Consider the following 19705-nt stretch of genomic DNA (forward strand, 5'->3'; position numbering starts at 1 on the left):
CAGAACTGCTTCCCGCCCTTCGGGCTTATTGTCCAATCACCAACTACTGAGTGTTCTTTGGTTCCCGCCCCCTACATCCCCGCCTTCCTGAAGTCCTGCGCCCTTCTCTGAAACCTGAAAGAATCACCTGACCCGTAGCCTCTCCATCTGAACGAAGGCAAGAAGGGGCGTGTGTGTGGAGGGGAGGGGTACTGGAAGAAAAAGGGGGATGCCGGGAGTGGGGCGGGGAGAAGGTTTGTCAATCCGATCTCGCGAGAGACGACGGAAGCCTGTGGGAGCCCGTGGCCTTTAAAGTGCCGTTCAGCCCTTTCCTCCAAGGGTAGTTTGTAAACACGGCTGAGCTCAGGCCTCCCTGGCGACTGAACGAAGCATGAATTAGTGTCTTAGAAAGGTGAGTAGCGGTGGGGAGAGGGCCGCAGGACTGGAGACTGTAGGGATACGGAGAAAGAAGGCACTAACATGGCGACGTCGCTCACCATAGTCCCCACCCCCCGCTTCCCATCACCTCGGGCGCTCCTGCCTTGGTGCCTAACCCTCGGGGCCGCTGTGACTGTGCTGCCACCTCAGCATCCTCGCAGCGTGGGCCTCAGGAGCCGGACCGGCAGAGCCACACCGTTAGGTAACAAGGGTTGGTTGTTCCGGCCCCTCCCCACTCGCGCGCTTTCTAACGAAGAAGGAAAGGGAATAACGGCTCCTCTTAGACCCCTCCCCCCGATTTATCTTCTCCTTCTCTGGTCAGTGCAGAGGTTCCTGGGCAACACGTCGGATATCCTTAGGGATCAGAGGGATCACCTCTTCAGTCCTTGGATTGACCAGGAAGAGGGTTGGCTCTGGCCTCCCCACCCTAGGACTCAGTGGTTGGGGACTATGTCTTTGGTGGTGGTAGGGATGAGGATAGGGAGGCGCGGCTGAAAATAGGGTCAGGGTCTCTGGTTGCGGTGGAACATGCTGGAACAAATGGTATGCAGAACCTGGGAGTTGGTAGTTTCAGCCTTTTCCGTCCTATCTGCCCCCTCACACTCCCGCCACCCCCCACTTTTTCACGGTGGAGCGGGGTGGGGCTGAGGTGTGTGTGCGTATTGATTCTTGCATTTCCCCCCACGTTTTACCTTTCTGGGTGGACTGCAGGGTTCCAGTTGGAAAGTAACCTGTGCTTTTGTTGATGCCCTAGGGACCAAAGCGCTGTGCGGGCGTGTGTGTGTGTGTTGATTCTGAGTTCCCTTGTTGAACCGCCCCTGGAAGGAGGGAGAGGGTGGGGGACCTGGGTACTATTTGCGAGCTCTTAGGTGTAGTGTAAAATTGTCTTCGCTTAACGGGAAGTCTTAAAACTGAAAGCCAAGAGTAGCACTACAGTGCATGTGATGGAGTGAAAGGGATTACACCTGATGGAATTTGGCCTATTGACTAATCCGTAAATTCTAATGTGAAAGATACAATTTCTTAGGGATTTTAAATCATGGAAAAGGTAACTGTGCATAAATCTAATATGTGTTTGAAGTTAGAGCAAAAACTTCCCCTGAGAATATTTTGTCCTATTTGAAGAAATTCATCATCAGTGGCATTGTTGGTAATAGCCTTTCTAGGCATAATCTTTAACCATATAGCCTTGGTCTTTTGTACCCAAGCTATGAAGGTGAGAAGCTTGTTAAAAAGTCATCCCTGCAGGGCTAAGTGTCCTGAAAGACACATACAGTCGCAGTTTTATCTTAATTAAATTGGCTACACTGAATTAAGGAATACATTGTAAATGCTTTTTTCAAAATTGTAGGAACATCGATGTAAAGTACGTTAAAAAGGAAATAGAGATTCCCTTCCTCAGATCAAGAAACAGATTTAAGGAAGTTCATGCATCTTTAAGGCCACCAATAATTGAATTACAGTTAAGAGTCCTGGTCTTTGCAAACAGATTTAAGGAAGTTCATGCATCTTTAAGGCCACCAATAATTGAATTACAGTTAAGAGTCCTGGTCTTTGCAAAGTAATTATAAGAATCTTACAAATTTACGGTGGTGTATATGCTGTTTTCCTAAAGCATGTTTAATCTTCCTTTGAGAAGATGTTATTGCCATTAAGTTTTTAATTATTTAAAATATAATACTGTGGTCATTCAGAGTTTAAGTGTTTGTATTTTAATTGTCAATAAGGAAGGAGCTTTCAGGGACTTTGTGTATTTTTAAGGTATATAATGTCTTCTGTAGATGGGATTGCATTTCTTGGAAGTTCTCTTTTACATACCCATTAAATTGCTTATTTCATATTTTGGACACTATATTATAATCTGTTAAACATGTATTTCAGAAATTCCTGCATTTACTTTTTTACTTGGAGAATTTGTTTTCTGTTTTTAAAATAAGATAATAGTAGAAATTATTATTATGTGTAATACTGTGTGGGGATGACTTATTAGAAACTATGAATGTCAAAAAAATTATATGCTATGCATCAAACTCCTACTACCTGTAACTAGCATTAACTCTTGAGAGATTATCTATATTTTCCTTCCTAAATTTCTGTTTTTTGGAAAAGTTGGGTTTCAATGATTTATATGTTCTCTTGGTGTATTAAATTATTAGATCAAGTTTGTGGATCTTACTATTTGTATGACGTTGGGCAATTATAGAATCTTTTAAAACCCAGTGAATAACAATAATTGGGTATTCAGCTGATCCTTATAGAAATCAATACATATAATGTTGGGTTGGCCAAAAATCCATATGTTTTTTTACATAAAATAAAAGACACATTTTTCATTTTCACCAGTAACTTTATTGATTTGGATATTTTGAGTATGTCGGCTGTCTCCTACTATTGCCTTCTAGTGCTTAAGAGGCCAGAGGTGCTGCTAAACATCTTCCAATACATAAAACGGCCCACAGCAGAGAATTATTTGGCCAAAATGTCAATAGTATCAAGAAACTTTGCAAACTACTTTTGGTATGTTCACTCAGTCACAGCACCTTCTCCATACACTGCACAAATCTTTTCTTGTGTTTCAGTTGTGCTTTTACCTTTCTTGAAATAGTAAAGCATAATATGCCTAAAATGTCGTGTATTTTCTTCCATCTTCAATATTAAAATGGCTGCATAAAAATTCATCAATTTTTTTTTAAAGATTTTATTTATTTATTTATTTATAGAGGGGAAGGAGAGAGGGAGAGAAACATCAATGTATGGTTGCCTTTTGTGCATCCCCTGCTGGTAGTTAGCCTGCAAGGAACCGGTTTGCAACCCAGGCATGTGCCCTGACTGGGAATCGAACCTCGATCGTCTGGTTCGCAGGCCCGCGCTCAATCCACTGAGCTACGCCAGCCAGGGCCAAAAATTCATCAATTTTAATAAGTTTTTTAAATGCATGCTGATATGACAGTGGTCACAATATGATCTAACAAAATTGTTTCAAATGAAGTTAAAGACAGTTTAGCACTATTAGAGCTATTGTATGGAAAAAAACTAAACAAACTTTTTAGCCAACCCAATAATTAGCAGAAGCTATTTGGCAAAATACCAAGTGCATTTTGATTATTTTAGAAGTATATATGGTTACCTTCCTGAATATCAAATTTATAAATAAGCTCCCTAACTTAAGTTCTTTAGTTTGCCTAACTTGACATAAACCTTTGCTTTTTCAGTTTTATAGCTAATCTGAAGTTTGGGCTAGTATGTTTCCTTTTATTTGTTAAGCATTTGTTAGAATAGTGTTACTAGAAATCAACTTCATTTTTGCCCTATTAACAAATATTTTTATTTATTATTTTTGTCACCTCCTAATTTGTGTATATACATTACAGTTTTACAGAATTGTAATACAGTTTTATTTTACTTTTACACCATTAGCATTTTTCCAATGTTATCTCACCTTTGTAATATTTAATGTTTACACGACATTTACTAAATGACTGTTAAAATGTGCTCAATTTTAAGTGCCCAGACAGGAAAATAATTGTGTTCAGGTTTTGCTTGTTTTAACAGTAAATTGAGCATCTCTGTGCATATATCTTTTTACTTATTTTGAATTGCTTCCATAGGATACTTATATTACTAGGTCAGAGGAAATGAATGTTTCTACAGATGCCAGTTTTTGCCTCCCCGAACATTTGAGCAAATTTATACCATTAGAATAGGAATGCACCTATCTGTCATAATTTCACCAACTTTGGAGTTGTGTTATTAATAAAAGTGGATTACTTAATTAGGAATTATTAATGGGAATAAGTTGTATTACTGAGTGGTTTGAGTTAGTTAACCATATCAATCTGTAGATATTTGTCTATCAGTGATCTGTACTGAGACATATTCTAGATATTTAATATTTTCTGTCGTTACACTGACTGTTTCTCATAAAGATTACCAAAAATTTTTTATTTATTTATTTATTTTTAGACAGAGGGGAAGGGAAGGAGAAAGAGAGGGAGAGAAGCATCAATATGTGGTTGCCTCTCATACACCCCCTCCTGGGGACCTGGCCTGCAACCCAGGCATGTGCCCTGACTGGGAATCAAACCAGCAGACTTTTTGTTCACTGGCTGGTGCACAATCCACTGAGTCACACCAGCCAAGGCTGATTTTTTTAAATGTAAATATTTTATTGTCTGTGCTGTTAAAGTTGTCCCAATTTTTCCCCTTTGCCCCCTTCTACCCAGCCCACACCCCACTCTCACAGTCAATCCCCACACTCTTGTCCATGTCTGTGGGTCATTTATACGTGTTTTTGACTAGTCCGTTCACCTTCCTTAAACCAGTCCCCAGCTCCCACCTCCCTTCTTACAGCTGTCAGTTTGTTCCATGTTTCTGTGCCACTGGTTTTGTTTTTCTCATTAGTTTATTTTGTTCCTTGGTTTCCACTTATAAGTGATATCATATGCTATTTGTCTTTCATCAACTGGCTTATTTCACTTAGAATAATAGTCTCCATTTCCATTCATGCTGTAGCAAACGGTAAGAATTCCCTTCTTTTAAAGAGCTCCTACCCTTTGCGACAGCATGGATGGAACATAGAAAGCATTATGCTAATTGAAATAAGCCAGGGGGTGAAAGACAAATACCATATGATCTCACTTTTAATAGGAACCTAATCAACAAAATGAACAAGCGAGCAAAATATAACGAAAGACACTGAAATTGAGAACAGGCTCACAGTGACCAGAGGGGAGAGGGGAGGGGATTATAGGGGAAATGGGTGAGGGGTTTGCAGGAACCATTATAAAGGACACGTGGACAATAAAAAGGGGGGGTGGAAACGGGAGGGAGGTGGGGAAGGCTGGGATGGGAGGAAAAGGCAGAAAACTGTACTTGAACAACAAAAAAAAGTTAAAAAGATAAAATTAGAGAAAAATTCCTCTTTTTACTGCTGCATAGTATTCCATTCTGTGTTCTTTTGAATTCTTTACTAATTATTCATCCAATATAACTGCATCATCAGTTCTCAACCAGTGTGAAGAGTCACTGGTGCCTCTTTTATAAAAGACTAGAAGAGTCTTTTATCATTTGTAAGGAAGAATTTTAATTATTGTTGAAATGGATATTTGAGGGTTATTCCTATAGTAATACCTATATCACTTAACTTGAATTTTGACATACTTTGAGAGGAAGAGAGAGAAGTGAGCTTACTCCTGATGTAATATGAATCGTCATAATTCATACCCTATCTTATTATGCCTCCTTCATAGTGAGAAATTATTTATGTACTCTTAATAGTGATGATGACTATGAATTATTGTAATGCTTAGGGAGCTGTGAATTTGTTTTCTTTTTACTTTTACAAAAGACCATTTTTTAATAACAAAAAAAGCAATGGTAGGTAAGTACATTTTATACAACTACCTTGAGCAAAAATAAAGCAGTGCACATTATTTCATATAGCATACAAATACTGATTCTAAAATGATGTTACTAATAAACACTTGCATTCACACTGTTCATGTTCATAACTGGTAGTCTGTAAGTGCTTTGTATTTGTATATTTCTAATGGTCTTGTAATTTTAAACTACAAAACAAGAACTTGCTTGCCTTACTTTACCTAGTGATTAGAGGTCTATGAATAATCAAAACTCATTTTAAAAATGAAGTTGAACATAAAAATTGGACTACTGATTTTTATTAAAGAATACTTTGAGATAGTGGGCTGACATCACCATTCAAACTAAATGTACTTTCATGAATGCAATACTGAGAAAACTCTTTATGTGTTCCATCAATTTGGAGGGATTTCATCAAAACTTTAGTATTCTCGGTGAGTTGTGATATGTGTGAAGGACATTTGTCATGTTTGCTGTGACTGAAGAAAAATTAAAAACTGCTACTTTCCTCATTAAAGCTGGCCTTATATTTTTCTCACGTCTGAGGAGTTTGATTTCATACATTGATGAACTAAATGTTATATACCAGGTAACATCTGGATTAGAGAGCAGTGTAAAAGTCTTCTAAGAGTTAAACTATATGTGTAGTTCTCAGTTTCTGGCTTTAAAAATGAAAAAGGTAGTGCCCTGGCCAGGCAGCTCAGTTGGCTGGAGCATTGTCCTGGGCACCAAGAGGTTGCGGGTGTGATGCCCAGCTGGGACGCGTGCAGGAGGCAGCCAGTGGATGTTTCTTTCTGTCTCTCTCACACCCGCCTGCTCTCTCTTTCCCCCACCCTTCTTTTTCTCTCTGAAATCAATAAACATGTCCTTGGGTGAGGATTAAAAAATAAGGAAAGACTATAGTAAGATTAGGATTAAACATTAGGAAAATGTATATTTAAAATTAAAATACAGTAAAACTGTTAATAAACTTAATGGATACTGTATGACTATCATACACTATATGTGTAAAATATGTTTTACACATATTTTCATTTATTCTTTTTGACAACCCTGAAATGTGTATTGTTTCTTATTGGAGAGGATTGTTGTGAAATTATACTGTTTAAAGTTTAAACAATATTCCTTGGCTGGTATGGTTCAGTGGATTGAGTGCTGGCCTGCAAATCAAAACGTTGATGGTTCAGTTCCCAGTCGGGGCACATGCCTGGGTTGCAGGCTGGGTCCCCAGTGAGGGGGGTGGGCGGGAGGTGCACATGAAAGGCAACCACAAATTGATATTTCTCTCCTCTTTAAAAATAAAATTTTCCTAATACAGAAATACAAAGATACTTTAACCCTGAAAAAGGGAATGAAGTCCTACCAACTGGTAGCTAGAGGTTTTCAAACCCTTGAAACATTGGGACACAGGCTTATTCTCCTAGGCACCTTAACATCTTTGGCTCTGTTATCTAGTTCTGCATCACAGATTACCACATACTTTATTTGACATCTTAACACAGTTAAGACTTGTCTCACAGTTTTTGTAGGCCAGAAGTCTCACAGCTGGGCCCAGAAGTCTTCTGCTTAGAGTCTTAACAAAGCCAATATCAGTGTTTTGGGAGAGCTGCATGTCTTTTTTTGGAGTCTCTGGGGAAGAATTCACTTCCAGGTTCAGGTTGTTGGTCTGAGGTTCCTCTGTCCTTGCTGACTGCCAGTCAGTGCTGGTCCTTGCTCCTGGCAGCTGAAGTGCTTTGAGTGCTGCCCCACTCCCAGTAATAGCTGGCTGGGTCTCTCCCATGCTTCTGAGCTCTGTGGCTACTGCTGCATGACTGGCTCCAGAGAGAGCACGTTCTCTGCTTATGTGATTAGAATGGGCCCCCTGGATAACCCAGGTAATAATCTTCCTATTGTAGGATCTGTACATCTGCAAAGTCCATTTTGCCATGTAACATAACCTATTCACAGGTTCCAGGGATTAAGGTGTGGACATCTTTGGGGTAAGGGGCATTCTACCTACTTGTACTCATATGCACCTGAAAAGAAGTTTGATTTAAAAAGTTGGAAAAAATAAAAATTCCGGCTTTTCCAGATATTAATGACACTGTTTTGTAAGTACCCAGTTTCCATAGTGATTTGATAGTATCATTGTTTTTAGAAAACAAACCTGAGTTTTCACACTGATAGCACTCTTGTAAACATTGTGAAGTTCCTAACCCGCCAGACTTTCTGTAAGTGTGTTAAGCATCAACCCCACACAGTGACACAGTATAAGAAGGGCAGGATACTCTGTGCGCACAGGCAAAACAGCCTTGTGATAGGAAGCAGAGTGGCTATGGTGGACAGACATCGATTTTCTGCAAAAAGGCTAAAACTACAAAGAAGATTGTGTTGAGGCTTCAGTGTGTTGAGCCTAAGTGCAGATCCGTAAGAAAGCTGCCTATTAAGAGGTGCTTGCATTTTGAACGGGGAGGAGATGAGTAAGGGCCAAGTGATCTAGGCTTCATATTTTGTTTTTTTATGTGACAATAAAATGTTGGTATGTTCACTTAAAAAGTTCATTCATCTTCAACAGTTGGAAACTTGTTCCTTTTTCTTATGGAAGCTATTTAACTTCCACTTCTGATAATTTTATTTGTATTCAGGGTATTTTAACATTTTAAAGAATTTATTGATCAGCTTATCTCTACAACAGATACAAATTAAACTTTTCAAAATTTCTTACCTATTGCCTCTTTGCTTTGTTCTCATGGAGCTCTCTGTCAGGACCATGCATTTTTGGACAATATTTCAAGAATGAAAGGCAATTATTCAATGAAAGTGGGTTTTTTTTTGTCCCTATCATTACACTGTAAAATATATTTGAATTGAGAACATTCCTAAACGTAAGGCAAAACACCATTCTTAAAGCCATGCTTTACTCTAACAAAAATATATGGAAAATATATGGAAAATACATGGAAAATACAGGAAAATATGCAAGTCTGAGATTTAATGATGCCTTGATTAATGGGGGCTTTAAGACACTTTTATTTTAAATTATTCCTTGTTTTGTTCCATGGAGGTTTTTACAGCCTGGGGCAATACATTCTAATAAGATTTGGTCTGGGTGAGAGAGGTGGGTTTCTTTTGATGTGTGGGAGGACGAGGACTTAAGGAAAGTAGGCAGGTCATTTTTGGGAAAGCAAACATAGGCAAGTTGAAGCTGTGGAAATTGATTTTCTTAAAACTTAGCTTGTTCAGATGTCCTGTGGGAAGTCTCAGTTAGGTACCTTCAGTCGTACATACATCTGTTGGAACACTGCTGCCTTGAGCGACTGTTTCCTTTGGGTAGCTCCTGTTCTCCCACAGGGCCAGAAGCCATCTTCTCTTTTCCAGCCAGGATTGCCTTTGAGTATGTTAGACTCTTCCTAGTCCCTGCCCCAGAAAATTAATTCCTTTCTCACACTACCTTTTGGGCCCTGCTTCCTGGCACATAATCTACCTTTTTTCAGAATCCTTGCCATTAGCAGTTATCCTACCCCTTATTCTCAGGTTAATTATAACCACATAGAAGAAATACATACACAGTAGCTAGGATAGGGTAGTAGTAATTTCTCTCTGCCCAGAAGATGGGAACTTTCATATTATCCCACAGAGCCACTTGTTTGAATTGCTACTTCATTTATAGTCCCAGTCTTACATTTATACAGCTGAGTGTAGTTTGGGGTCCCTTTCCCTTTAAGAAACAGTCTGTATATAAAGCAGAATTTTGCTGCCAGCTTTGAAATGAGTGTCTTTCCAGCTTCTGGTATTTGCAGCAAAGTTTTAAACGTATTAAAGCTAGTTCAGCCAACTTGATTTAAGATAAAGTGCAACCCTTCTTTCCAATAGTCTGTACAATAGGGGGAAATCTCTGAAGTTCATAGATGGCCTAGTGGAGAAGAAAGTGTACTTTGGCTTCATCTTCCTTCTAGGTTAGTTGCCTTTCTCTAATGCATTTGGTAACCGAGCTTTCTGCCAAGTTCTTACCCAATCTCACCTTGGCACTCCCATTACTTACATAATTGTCCTGTGTAATTCTGTGTTTTGTGGATTGCTTATATGAGTTTATCCTCCCAAAGTACAACTATTGTTTCTTTACTCTGGCATTGTTATTTTGGTCTTCAGATTTTTCCCCTTCGGTTACCACAGATTGTCCTTGCATATTGAGAGAAATCCTTCTGAATGTTGGTCTTGCTCTTTGGACACGTGACAGAACTTGGTGCTTTTGAAAGCTCCCTTCAGTAGACTGCTAATGCAGCTCTGCAAGGTATCCAACCATCTTACATTTTAGAATGAAATGAGTATGATGACAGAAACAACTAGCTGTCCACCGGTATTCATTCTTTTTCCTTATTATACATGTGCCATTTTTTAGCTGAGCATATGGTGAAATAAAGAATATATTTTCCAGCTTTCCTGCTAGCCATGTGACTTACGTTCTAGCCTATGGAATGTACATAGACGTTTTCTGTGAGATTTCTGAAAAGCTTCCCTAAAGAGAGGCTATTGCATGTCTCCCCATTCTCCTTCCTGTTGTCTGATCAGCAGGTGTATTACTAGACCTTGAACAGTTAAACCATGAATGGGACCCCTCATGTTAAGGATGGAAAGACAACGGAAAGAGCTGGGCTCTTAAGGTTGATGGTTCCGGATTGCCTGTGTTTATATGAGAGAGAGAAACTTCGGAATCATTTAAGCCTTTGTTCTTTTGAGTTTTCTGTCACAGCTGAACCTAATTCTATAACTGATTCTGGTATAAAAAAGTCAAGTTGTTTCCGAATAACAAGCACATAAACGGTCCCATGGGGCTTGTGGTGCAGCACTGACACAAGATACACTGTTAATTTTCTCTAATAATTTTGGTGCTTGGATTCGGCACTGCCATTTCACCTGTCACCTGCGACTACCTCTCCCTTCTGTTATCATAAAAAGCCCCATTTTTCTCTTTTTACCAGGATTCCACTCCAGTACTTCCACCCTTGGAACTTATACCTCTAGTGAGTGGCAGTGTGCCTGGGGTTGTGGGAGTCCACGGGATGAACATCTTCCTGAAGCACTGAAGACTGTGGAGGGAACCCTAATTTTTGAATAAAAATAATAGAATGAAAAGCAAAATTCACATGCATCTTTATTTTTTTAGAGATGCATTTTAAAATATAAAATACACGTTTTTAAAGGGTAGTGAATGGAGTTGAACTACATGAGGCATCTCTTCTTTAGATGTCACGGAGTGATGAGTTCACTCTTCTCTGCCTCTCCTTTGCCCTAGGGATACTTGGAAGGAAACCTGAGGGCCACCTTGAACTTGATCGGATTTGAGGTGGCAGAGTGAATAAAGCTCATGGCCCACCAGCCAGAAAGGTAAGAGACTTTAAACTTTGTGTGCAAAAGTAGTCTTTTTACTTTGTGATTGTCTCTCCAATATTGTTGAATTCAACAGATGTTTCCAGACAGTAGTCCTCAGAATGCTAGTGTTCTACCATATTGACAGTTGTCTAGTTAAAAAAAAATTCTGAGGATCAGAATTTGAAAATTTGAAAATGTCCTTTTGGAGCTACTATGCAAAATAGCACATACGTACACCGAAGGCTTCGGTTGAAGTACTTAATTTTGTTTGACCCAGAGGCTCCCAAACTTCTCTGACAAGGGAGCCTTCTATATTAGCAAAGCATCCTAATATGAAAGTCCCAATTGTAGGATTTTATAAGGATAGTAACGAGTTAATCTGTGACGTATTTTCTGTGTTTCAGAAATACGTTGGACAAAAAGTATTACCCACTTTAAAGCTGTACAAGCTAACTAAAAGGTCAAATTTATTTGCTTTTGGCTTGAAGTATATCAACTGAGTTTAGTACCATGATTATTTCATGCTGATCAGAAACATTAATAGTTATATAATCAAACATTTACCTTTATTATCTATGTGGCAACTACGGTGTGCTAATGTTGAAAGATACAAAGTATAATGATTTCCAGTCTCAAGCCATTTATATAATTTGGGGGTGTAGCTTCTAAAAATGGAAAGGAAATACTGATTTAATAAATGTGGCCTGGTGTACAGTCTCTCAAGGCAGTGTGGTGTGGTGATGGACTCTGTCGGACACATCAAGATGCACAAGCAAATTGGCCTGTGCCATTGTTCCTGAATCTGGAGGTTCATATCAAAAGAAAAACTGCAAAAAGTACATTTACTCTTAATTTTGACAAAAATTTGGAAGATAATTTAAATGTTACTATATAGTTGAAAAAGTAAAAACTTTTCAACAGGTATAAGGTGGCAATACTCGATAATTTTTTTTACACATTGATACCTACATTAAATAATTTTGAACTACTTGTCCAACTTAAATGTTCAAGTCTATTGATTTGATTAGAACTATTTTCCATGAAATGTAAATTCCATGAGGACAGGGACTGTGTCTGTGTCATTGAAGTATGAAGCCCAATTCCTACTCTCCTGCAGCTACTTAATAAATATTTGACTAAATGACTGAGTAAATGAGAGATCTGAATTTCAGGGTGGGGGGATAGTGGATGTAGGGATATCAGAGGGGAGTGGTGTTAACTCAGACTGAGATGGATGAGTGAGAAGTGACACCGAGAAAGGGAGCTGATTAAAAGACTATCTAACTACAGCCAAGAGAGGAACAGGTAGCATAAGACTGGGAGGGGGACAGGAGTCAGTCCATGCAAGGGTCTGGAAACAGTGTTTAGGTCCTATCCTAAGAGCAATTTTTCACAAACATGTTCTTCCCTCTCGTTTTGATTGGCACTGCTTGAATTCAGACCATCGGACTCTTCTCTGAGGTTAGCAATAGCTTGTACTGGTTTTCTCTTGCATAGTGTTGCCCTCTCTAGCCAATCCTCCACACTTCTACTAGTGATCTTACCAACATTACCCTTTCATTATCTAGTTCACCTGCTTAAAATCTTTTCATTTTTGTAAAGATTTTATTTATTTTTAGAGTGAAAGGAAGGGAGAGAGAAAGAGGAAGAGAAACATCAATGTGTGGTTGCCTTTCATGTGCCCCCACTGGGGATCTGGCCCACAACCCATCATGTGCCCTGACTGGGAATTGAACCAGAGACCCTTTGGTTCACAGGCCAGCACGTAGTTCACTGAACCACACCAGCCAGGGCTCTTTTCAATTTTTGTACAGCAAGGTTAAGCAAACTTTTTCTTTAAAGGGCCAGATGGTAAATACTTTAGGCTTTATTGAGGTCTCTGTTGCTTATTCTTCTTTCCTCCTGCCCCCCCCCCCCCCCCCCCACCCAAACCAATTAAAAATGTGAAAAACATTCTTAGCTTAACATTTTGGCATTGGGCCCTAGTTTACAACCTCAGAGTACAGGTGGGATGGGAGGCAAGGATGGAATTGAAATTCCTTGCCAGAGCTTTAAAGGCCCTTCAAGATGTGCTTCCCTCTCTGGCCTCACCTCCCTTCCCTTCCCTTCAACTTTATGTTGTACACTTTAGCCATCAGAGTTCTCAGAGCCCTCAGTGTAACTCCGCTTTATTGTGCTTTGCACATGGCATCTCCTGTCCCCAAAACATCATCTGTAACTGGCTGGTGCCTCTTTCATTGAAAAGACTAAGCTCAGGCATTGCTTCCTTCCGTAGTCTTCCCAGACCCTCTTTCTAGGGTTGGCCAGGTGCTTGCCTTAATTAGGGGATATAAAATCAGATACATTCAGGCTTAAAAAGAGGGGGGGGAAAGGCAGCCTATACTCAGGATTTAGGAGACTCTCTCATCACCCAATCATAAGCATAGGTGGGCATCACAGAAACCACATTCCTTCATCTTGGCTGCGTGGTTTCTTGGGTCTGTTTTTCTGTGCCTACTTCATTCTGGCTCTCATTAATTTCTTATCACTATGAACATGACAGAAAATATCCACCAGTCCTGAGTATGATTTTGAATTGCTGATACCTCTCTTTGGCTGATTTTGAACTCACATTTTATTTATTTTTTTAAAGGGAACTATCCTTTTGGACAAATTGTCTATCACCCCTGAGTCTTTATTCAGATATATAAATCGTTCTACTGCACTATGACTCTTAACCTTTTGGTACAGATCACAGTTTTTCTACTCGTTGATATCTCATAACATGAAAGTTATAAGACAGGCACAAGTAGAAAATTGTTCAAGAATCCATATATTTTGTAGTGTTTTTCTCATGTAACTATTGCTAAAAACTACATACTTATATAATAATTATATAGTAAATTATTGTAGTGCATATTATTTATACATATTGTAAACTACAAATTTTTTAATTTGAAGTTTTTTAAATTTTTTAAGTTCAAAATCTTTAAAAAGTTGCCAGCATGTCCCATCATCCCCCAATACTTTGTTTTCTGCAATAAGATATTCTTTTACAAAACCACAATACAACCATGAAAATCAATAAATTACTATATACTACCATCTAATTTGCACATCACATTTAAGTTTTGCCAGTTATTCTAATAACGTCTTTTGTATTTATAGCAAGAAGGGTCAGGCTAGAATCTCATATTGCAGTTAGTTGCTATGTCTCATTAGTCTTTTTCAGTTTGAAACAGTTCCTCAGTCTTCCCTTGACTTTGATGACTTGGACCCTTTCAGAGATTATAGACCAGTTATTTTGAAGAGTTTACCTCAGTTTGTGGTTGTATATTTCTTCGTGATTAAATTAAGTTAATGTATTTTTGGCATGACTGTCATGTAAATGATAATATATCCTTATTGCAGCCTTTCCAGGCACGTGATCTTGATTTCCTCTATTTCTAGTGTTAATTTGGATAACTTGACTAAGGTGATGTTTGCCAGGTTTTTATCCTGTATATATTTGTTATACTATGTATATTTATACTGTATATATAGTATATTTTAGTATAATACACTATACTATATATATTATTGTTGCCTTTAGTAATTAAAATGTATTTATAGGGTAATACTTTGAGAAGATATAAATATTCTGTCTTGTCAAACTTTCAATTTATTCTGTATAGATTCTATATGTTTATTCTGTATTCAGTTATATCAATATGGATTAATGGAATCCTATTTTATTCATGATATAATCAATTACTGTCGTTATTTATTTTGATTCTCAAATTGGCCTAGATTTGGCCACTTTCTGGCCATATGTAAGTTCTTTACTTTCTGGCTCAAGATATTCAGAGTCCATCGTGTGCTATACCTGTCCCAGCTCTGAAATCAGCTGAATTTTCAAGGAGCCCAAGTTCCTTTTGGTGGGAACGGTGTCTAAACATCAACATCTGAATGCTAAGTGGGCTTATTGCTAAAGGGATATCAGTGTTCCCATGCCCTCTCAGTGGGCACAGCTAAGAAAACATAGGAATATATTAAATATATGCTTATATATGTACACTTTATTGTTTGTATATTTATATCTAGATTGAAAGCCATGAGTTCACACTAATATCTTCAAATCTCATTTAATATAAGGGTTCGTTATATTTAATTACCTTCACTCATAGTGTGGATTTACCTTCACCTACCACATCCTTGATACATTTACATGCTCAGTCAGTCCCTGTGTATGTATATAATGAATTGCCTATTGTCACCAGGCCCTCTTCTCCTTAGCGAGTAGGTATCTTCCTGCTTCGGCCCTAACTTCCTTAGCTGGGTGGTACCAGCCCTGCTCCTTACCCTGTGTGGATGCCTTCTCACCCTACTTGGGCATTGATCCCACATCAGGATACCTACCCTCTCACACACTTGCCTCACACAATTCAGATTGCCCTCTGGCCCAATCCATGTTTCCACCCTTGGACACCTTGCTCACCTTGCCTAGGCTCTGACACTTGGCACTGGGCTGTCCCTCAATGGCCTGAGTTGCCTCTTAAAAAGATACCTGTTTTTTTCCTGGAGGCTTGACTTCTATATTAATTTTAAGTCATAAGAAATGATTTTCCAATTTCTCCCATTTTCTTCTATTTATCTTTCCTTAAAGTTGTTCTTCTTTACTATTTTCTCATTGGCACTTTATATTATGTGTGATTTTATTTGATAAAAAGTGAGCGGTATTTGATAAAAGGTTTTGGGGACCCTACAAGTCCACAAAGAGTCTGCTTTTTTTTTAAGGTAGTTCATATAAAATGTTGGTATAATTGCTAGCCATAGAATAGCAAGGTACAATATTTGATATACTTTAGTGGAGCAAGGCATACCAGTTAGTAGGCACAGTTCATACAGCAGTTGAAAGGTTCATTTGTTTTTACTTTTGAATATAAATCATGTTACCCTTTGGGACCCACTTTTGTAGGTTGAGCAGTTAGGGTCAGATCAGGAACACAATAAGGTACATGAGCAGAAATTCATATAAGAAAAAGCCTATAGTCTATAGTCAAGAAAGAATTTTGGACTAACATTTGATTTTTTAAGAATCGGTAAGAGAAGAATTTCACAGATAACTACAAAGAACTATTTTATATATATGAAGAAGTTCAACCTTATTATGTCAAGCTATGCAACCTTAAAATTAGCTTTTTTCACTAATCTAACAAAAATGGTAAAAAATAATATCTACTGTTTGTGTGAATTTTGAGAAATGAGGCCTTTTTATATACTACTTGTGATGTAGAAGTTAATATTGTGTATTTGAGGACAGTTTAGAAATGTAAACCAGAAGCCTTAAAAATATGCCTTCAAAGCCCAAAACACTAATTTGAAATAATATATGCACCCCTGTGTTCATCTAAGCATTGCAAAGCTATGGAAGCAAACCAAATGCCTGTCAGTAGACAAGTGGATAAAAAAGCTATGGTACATATATGCAGTGGAGTATTACTCAGTAATGGTACATATATTACCAGTAATGGTACATATATGCAGTGGAGTATTACTCAGTAATGAAAAAGAATGAGTTTTTTTTTTTTAACTCTTTGTAACAGCATGGATGGACCTGGAGGGTATTATGTGAAATAAGTCAGTCAGAAAGACGAATACCATGTGATTTCACTTATATGTGGAATCTAAAGAACAATAAAAATGAACAAACAAAACAGAAACAGACTTATAGATAGACAGCACAGACGGATGGTTGCCAGAGGGGAGGGGGGTTGGGGGACTAGGTGAAAAAGGTGAAGGGATTGAGAAGTACAAATTGGTAATTACAAAATAGTCATGGGGATGTAAAGTACAGCATAGGAAGTATAGTCAGTAATATTGTACCAACTATGTATGGTGCCAAGTGGGTGCTGGAAATATAGGGGGGCACTGTGAAGGGTATGATTGTCTAACCACTATGCTATACACCTGAAACTAATACAAACCACACTGAATGTAAATTGTAATTGAAAAAATAAAAAACATTAAAGAAATAAAAACATATGCCTTCACTCTGACAGTGAGTTCACATTTATAAATTCATCCTGTGGAAATTATTACAGATATTGCACAAAAATTTGTCCTAGGGATATTTATTGATGATAAAAATCTACTAATAAAGAATTAATTCTACATAGATCATAACTTTATGATGGAATACCATATAGCTATGAAAAACAACATCTAATAGTTAGTGATACCACTATTTAATGATGTGGCAGAGTTTAGATAATTGCATTTTAAAGAAAGTTATGATAATGTTTTTGCAATTTTTGAAGTTATGTATCTCCATACATTGATAGGACTAGAATGTGTACCCTGGAGTGTTAAACAGTAGTTAGTTCTGAGTGGTGCTATTTTGGGTGACTTGTGTTTTTGCTATATTTTTCTGGGAGCAAATTTAAAGTTATTTATAACATTGTAGTTCAGTAGGTGTGATTAGTTCATATTGTCAGGAAATAACAGTGACCTCCTGAACCCTATTTCTAACTTCAGGTTTTAGGGTTTTTTAGTAATTATACACGATTGATCATCTGTGTGAGATAACCGTTAGTGGAACTTGCTCTGGCTATGTTTTAACAAACAAAATTCAAAGTATACCTTTAACCAAGTTTGAAGTTCCAAAATAAAATACCTTATAACAATGAAATATAGAAAATATGAGGAATATATACATGTTTATATACTGAACCCTGGAAAGAGGAGGTCTGAGCTGGATGCTTGATTAGTTAGTGTAAGAATATTACTATCCTGGACACTTTTAAGGACAGGTATTTGTCTTCTCTACTGCATGCCTAGCATCTGGCACGGTGCTAAGCACTAGTAGACACTCAAATTCATTATTTGTTGACTGAAAAAAGAAAAGGGTCAATTACTAGATTATGAGGACAAGGAAGATAAAAGAGTGTAAGAAGAGTTGAGAGAGATTACAGAAACCAAAGAAGCTGATTTCTTTTAAATACTGCCTAGAATTCTCTTGTGTATTCTTTTTAACAGTGATTTTCCCACCATTATAAATAGGGGCGCTTGCCAGAGACAGTGGTGTGGTGTATTAACAGTTCTCTATCTGCAGTCAGTAACTTCCTCTACAGTTTTCTAGAACAGAAGCCTCCCTTCCAGGCTTTCATGTGAGCATATTTCCAACCTTGCTCTCAACGGGAGATAAGCCCGGATTCAGAGGCTTGAAATGTCCCAAAGTTGCTTCTACTTTGAGGCATAAGCTTATATTTATAGCTACCTCAGCGAGGTATTAGAAAAATAGCAATAAGGAATGGGAATTTTAATTGGTTGGCCAGGAAATAGGCTGATAAGTAGACCTTCTTTAGAGAAAAGGGGCAGTTGTGGTAGGGGAGGAGTGGGAAAGATGAGAGAGAAGGGTACCAAAAGTTAAGTCTGTCAGAAAGCACTTCTAGAACTGTCAGATTGATTCCTGTACTACCTCTGTATTCTCATAAAATTTTAACTCTCATTCTTTCCAAAGGAATTGAAATTATAATAGATTTCTGTATTTCTCTTTCTTTTGCTAGACTGAAAGTTTCTCGGTGCAAGCGCTGCTTGTTTTTTCGGTTGTCCCCTCTACCCCTGCCGTGAAAAATCTTTGTGCATTGGCATGTATTTGGTGTTTAAATGCTTCTGGAACTTAACTAAGTTTAAATATTGCTTTAGTTTTTCAATATTTATTTGACTTGTCCATGTCATACAGCTGTTTATTCATTCCTTAATATTCATGAGTAAACATTATGAGCTAGGCACTGTTTTAGGTAGTTAACCAAAAGGTAAGTTTTTTTCCCTCATGGGGCCCACATTCTATTGGTAATGACAGAAGCATAATGTTTATAGGATTCCTTTGGATTATTCTAGTGTTCTTTTCCCTCTTTTCACAAACAGCATGGTAAAGGTGGATGTGAATGAAGAAATGGAACATTTCCAGACACAAGCTTTGCCTGGGGCCAGGGAGGAAACTTTCTTCTTCCTTTCTGCCTTTCCCCATCACTCAGGCCTCCAGGCCTCCAAACTGCAGCTAGTACTTGCTCACTTCCCACAAGAACTGTCTATCGTTTCTGAGCCAAGACATTCCTGATACCACAATCATAAGCAAAATTATCAGAAATAAAATCTTTTCTTTCTGTACTACTGGCTTATTTGAGTAAGCATATATACTCTTTTCTCCACTAGATGGGGTTTCTGTCACTAGATGAACCAGTATTAGCAAAGTTTTAAAAGTGGGCCACGAACCTAGATAGTTTCAGTATGTTACTTGTCCTTAAGCTAGTATAAAGTAAGTAAGTTATAAAGGTATGGAAGAGAGAGCTGCTTATGTAGATCAGTATGTTATAGGACAAATAGATTTTGATGAATAAGGCTGAGGACTTGACCACCATGGACTACATTTTTAAAAAAATTAAAAGCCTTCCGAATAGATATTTTGAAATATCTATTTCTCATCTTTGTCATCAGCCTTTAGAAATCAGGCTTTTCACCCTTTTAATGGCTCTTCAACCATAGTCATAAAGCCAAAATAAATGTTTTTTTTCTCTTTTGCCCCCTTTGTGCTGGGGTC

At 38.0% G+C, this 19705-nt stretch overlaps 1 protein-coding gene across 3 annotated transcripts in view; it reads left to right on the forward strand.

Moving 5' to 3' along the window:
• Nucleotides 1-234: 234 nt before the first annotated feature.
• ATF2 (activating transcription factor 2) overlaps nt 235-19705 on the forward strand; it is a 78201-nt gene continuing 58730 nt past the window's right edge. For all 3 annotated transcript variants that reach the window (XM_037044411.1, XM_037044412.1, XM_037044414.1), the window contains exons 1-2: nt 235-391; nt 11069-11160. The gene's annotated coding sequence lies outside the window, so the exon portion shown is untranslated. The remainder of the gene's footprint in view (nt 392-11068; nt 11161-19705) is intronic.

This window comes from Sturnira hondurensis, unplaced genomic scaffold (genome assembly GCF_014824575.4).
Source record: "Sturnira hondurensis isolate 20B ecotype Veracruz unplaced genomic scaffold, ASM1482457v3 Scaffold0004136, whole genome shotgun sequence".
Lineage (NCBI taxonomy): Eukaryota > Metazoa > Chordata > Mammalia > Chiroptera > Phyllostomidae > Sturnira > Sturnira hondurensis.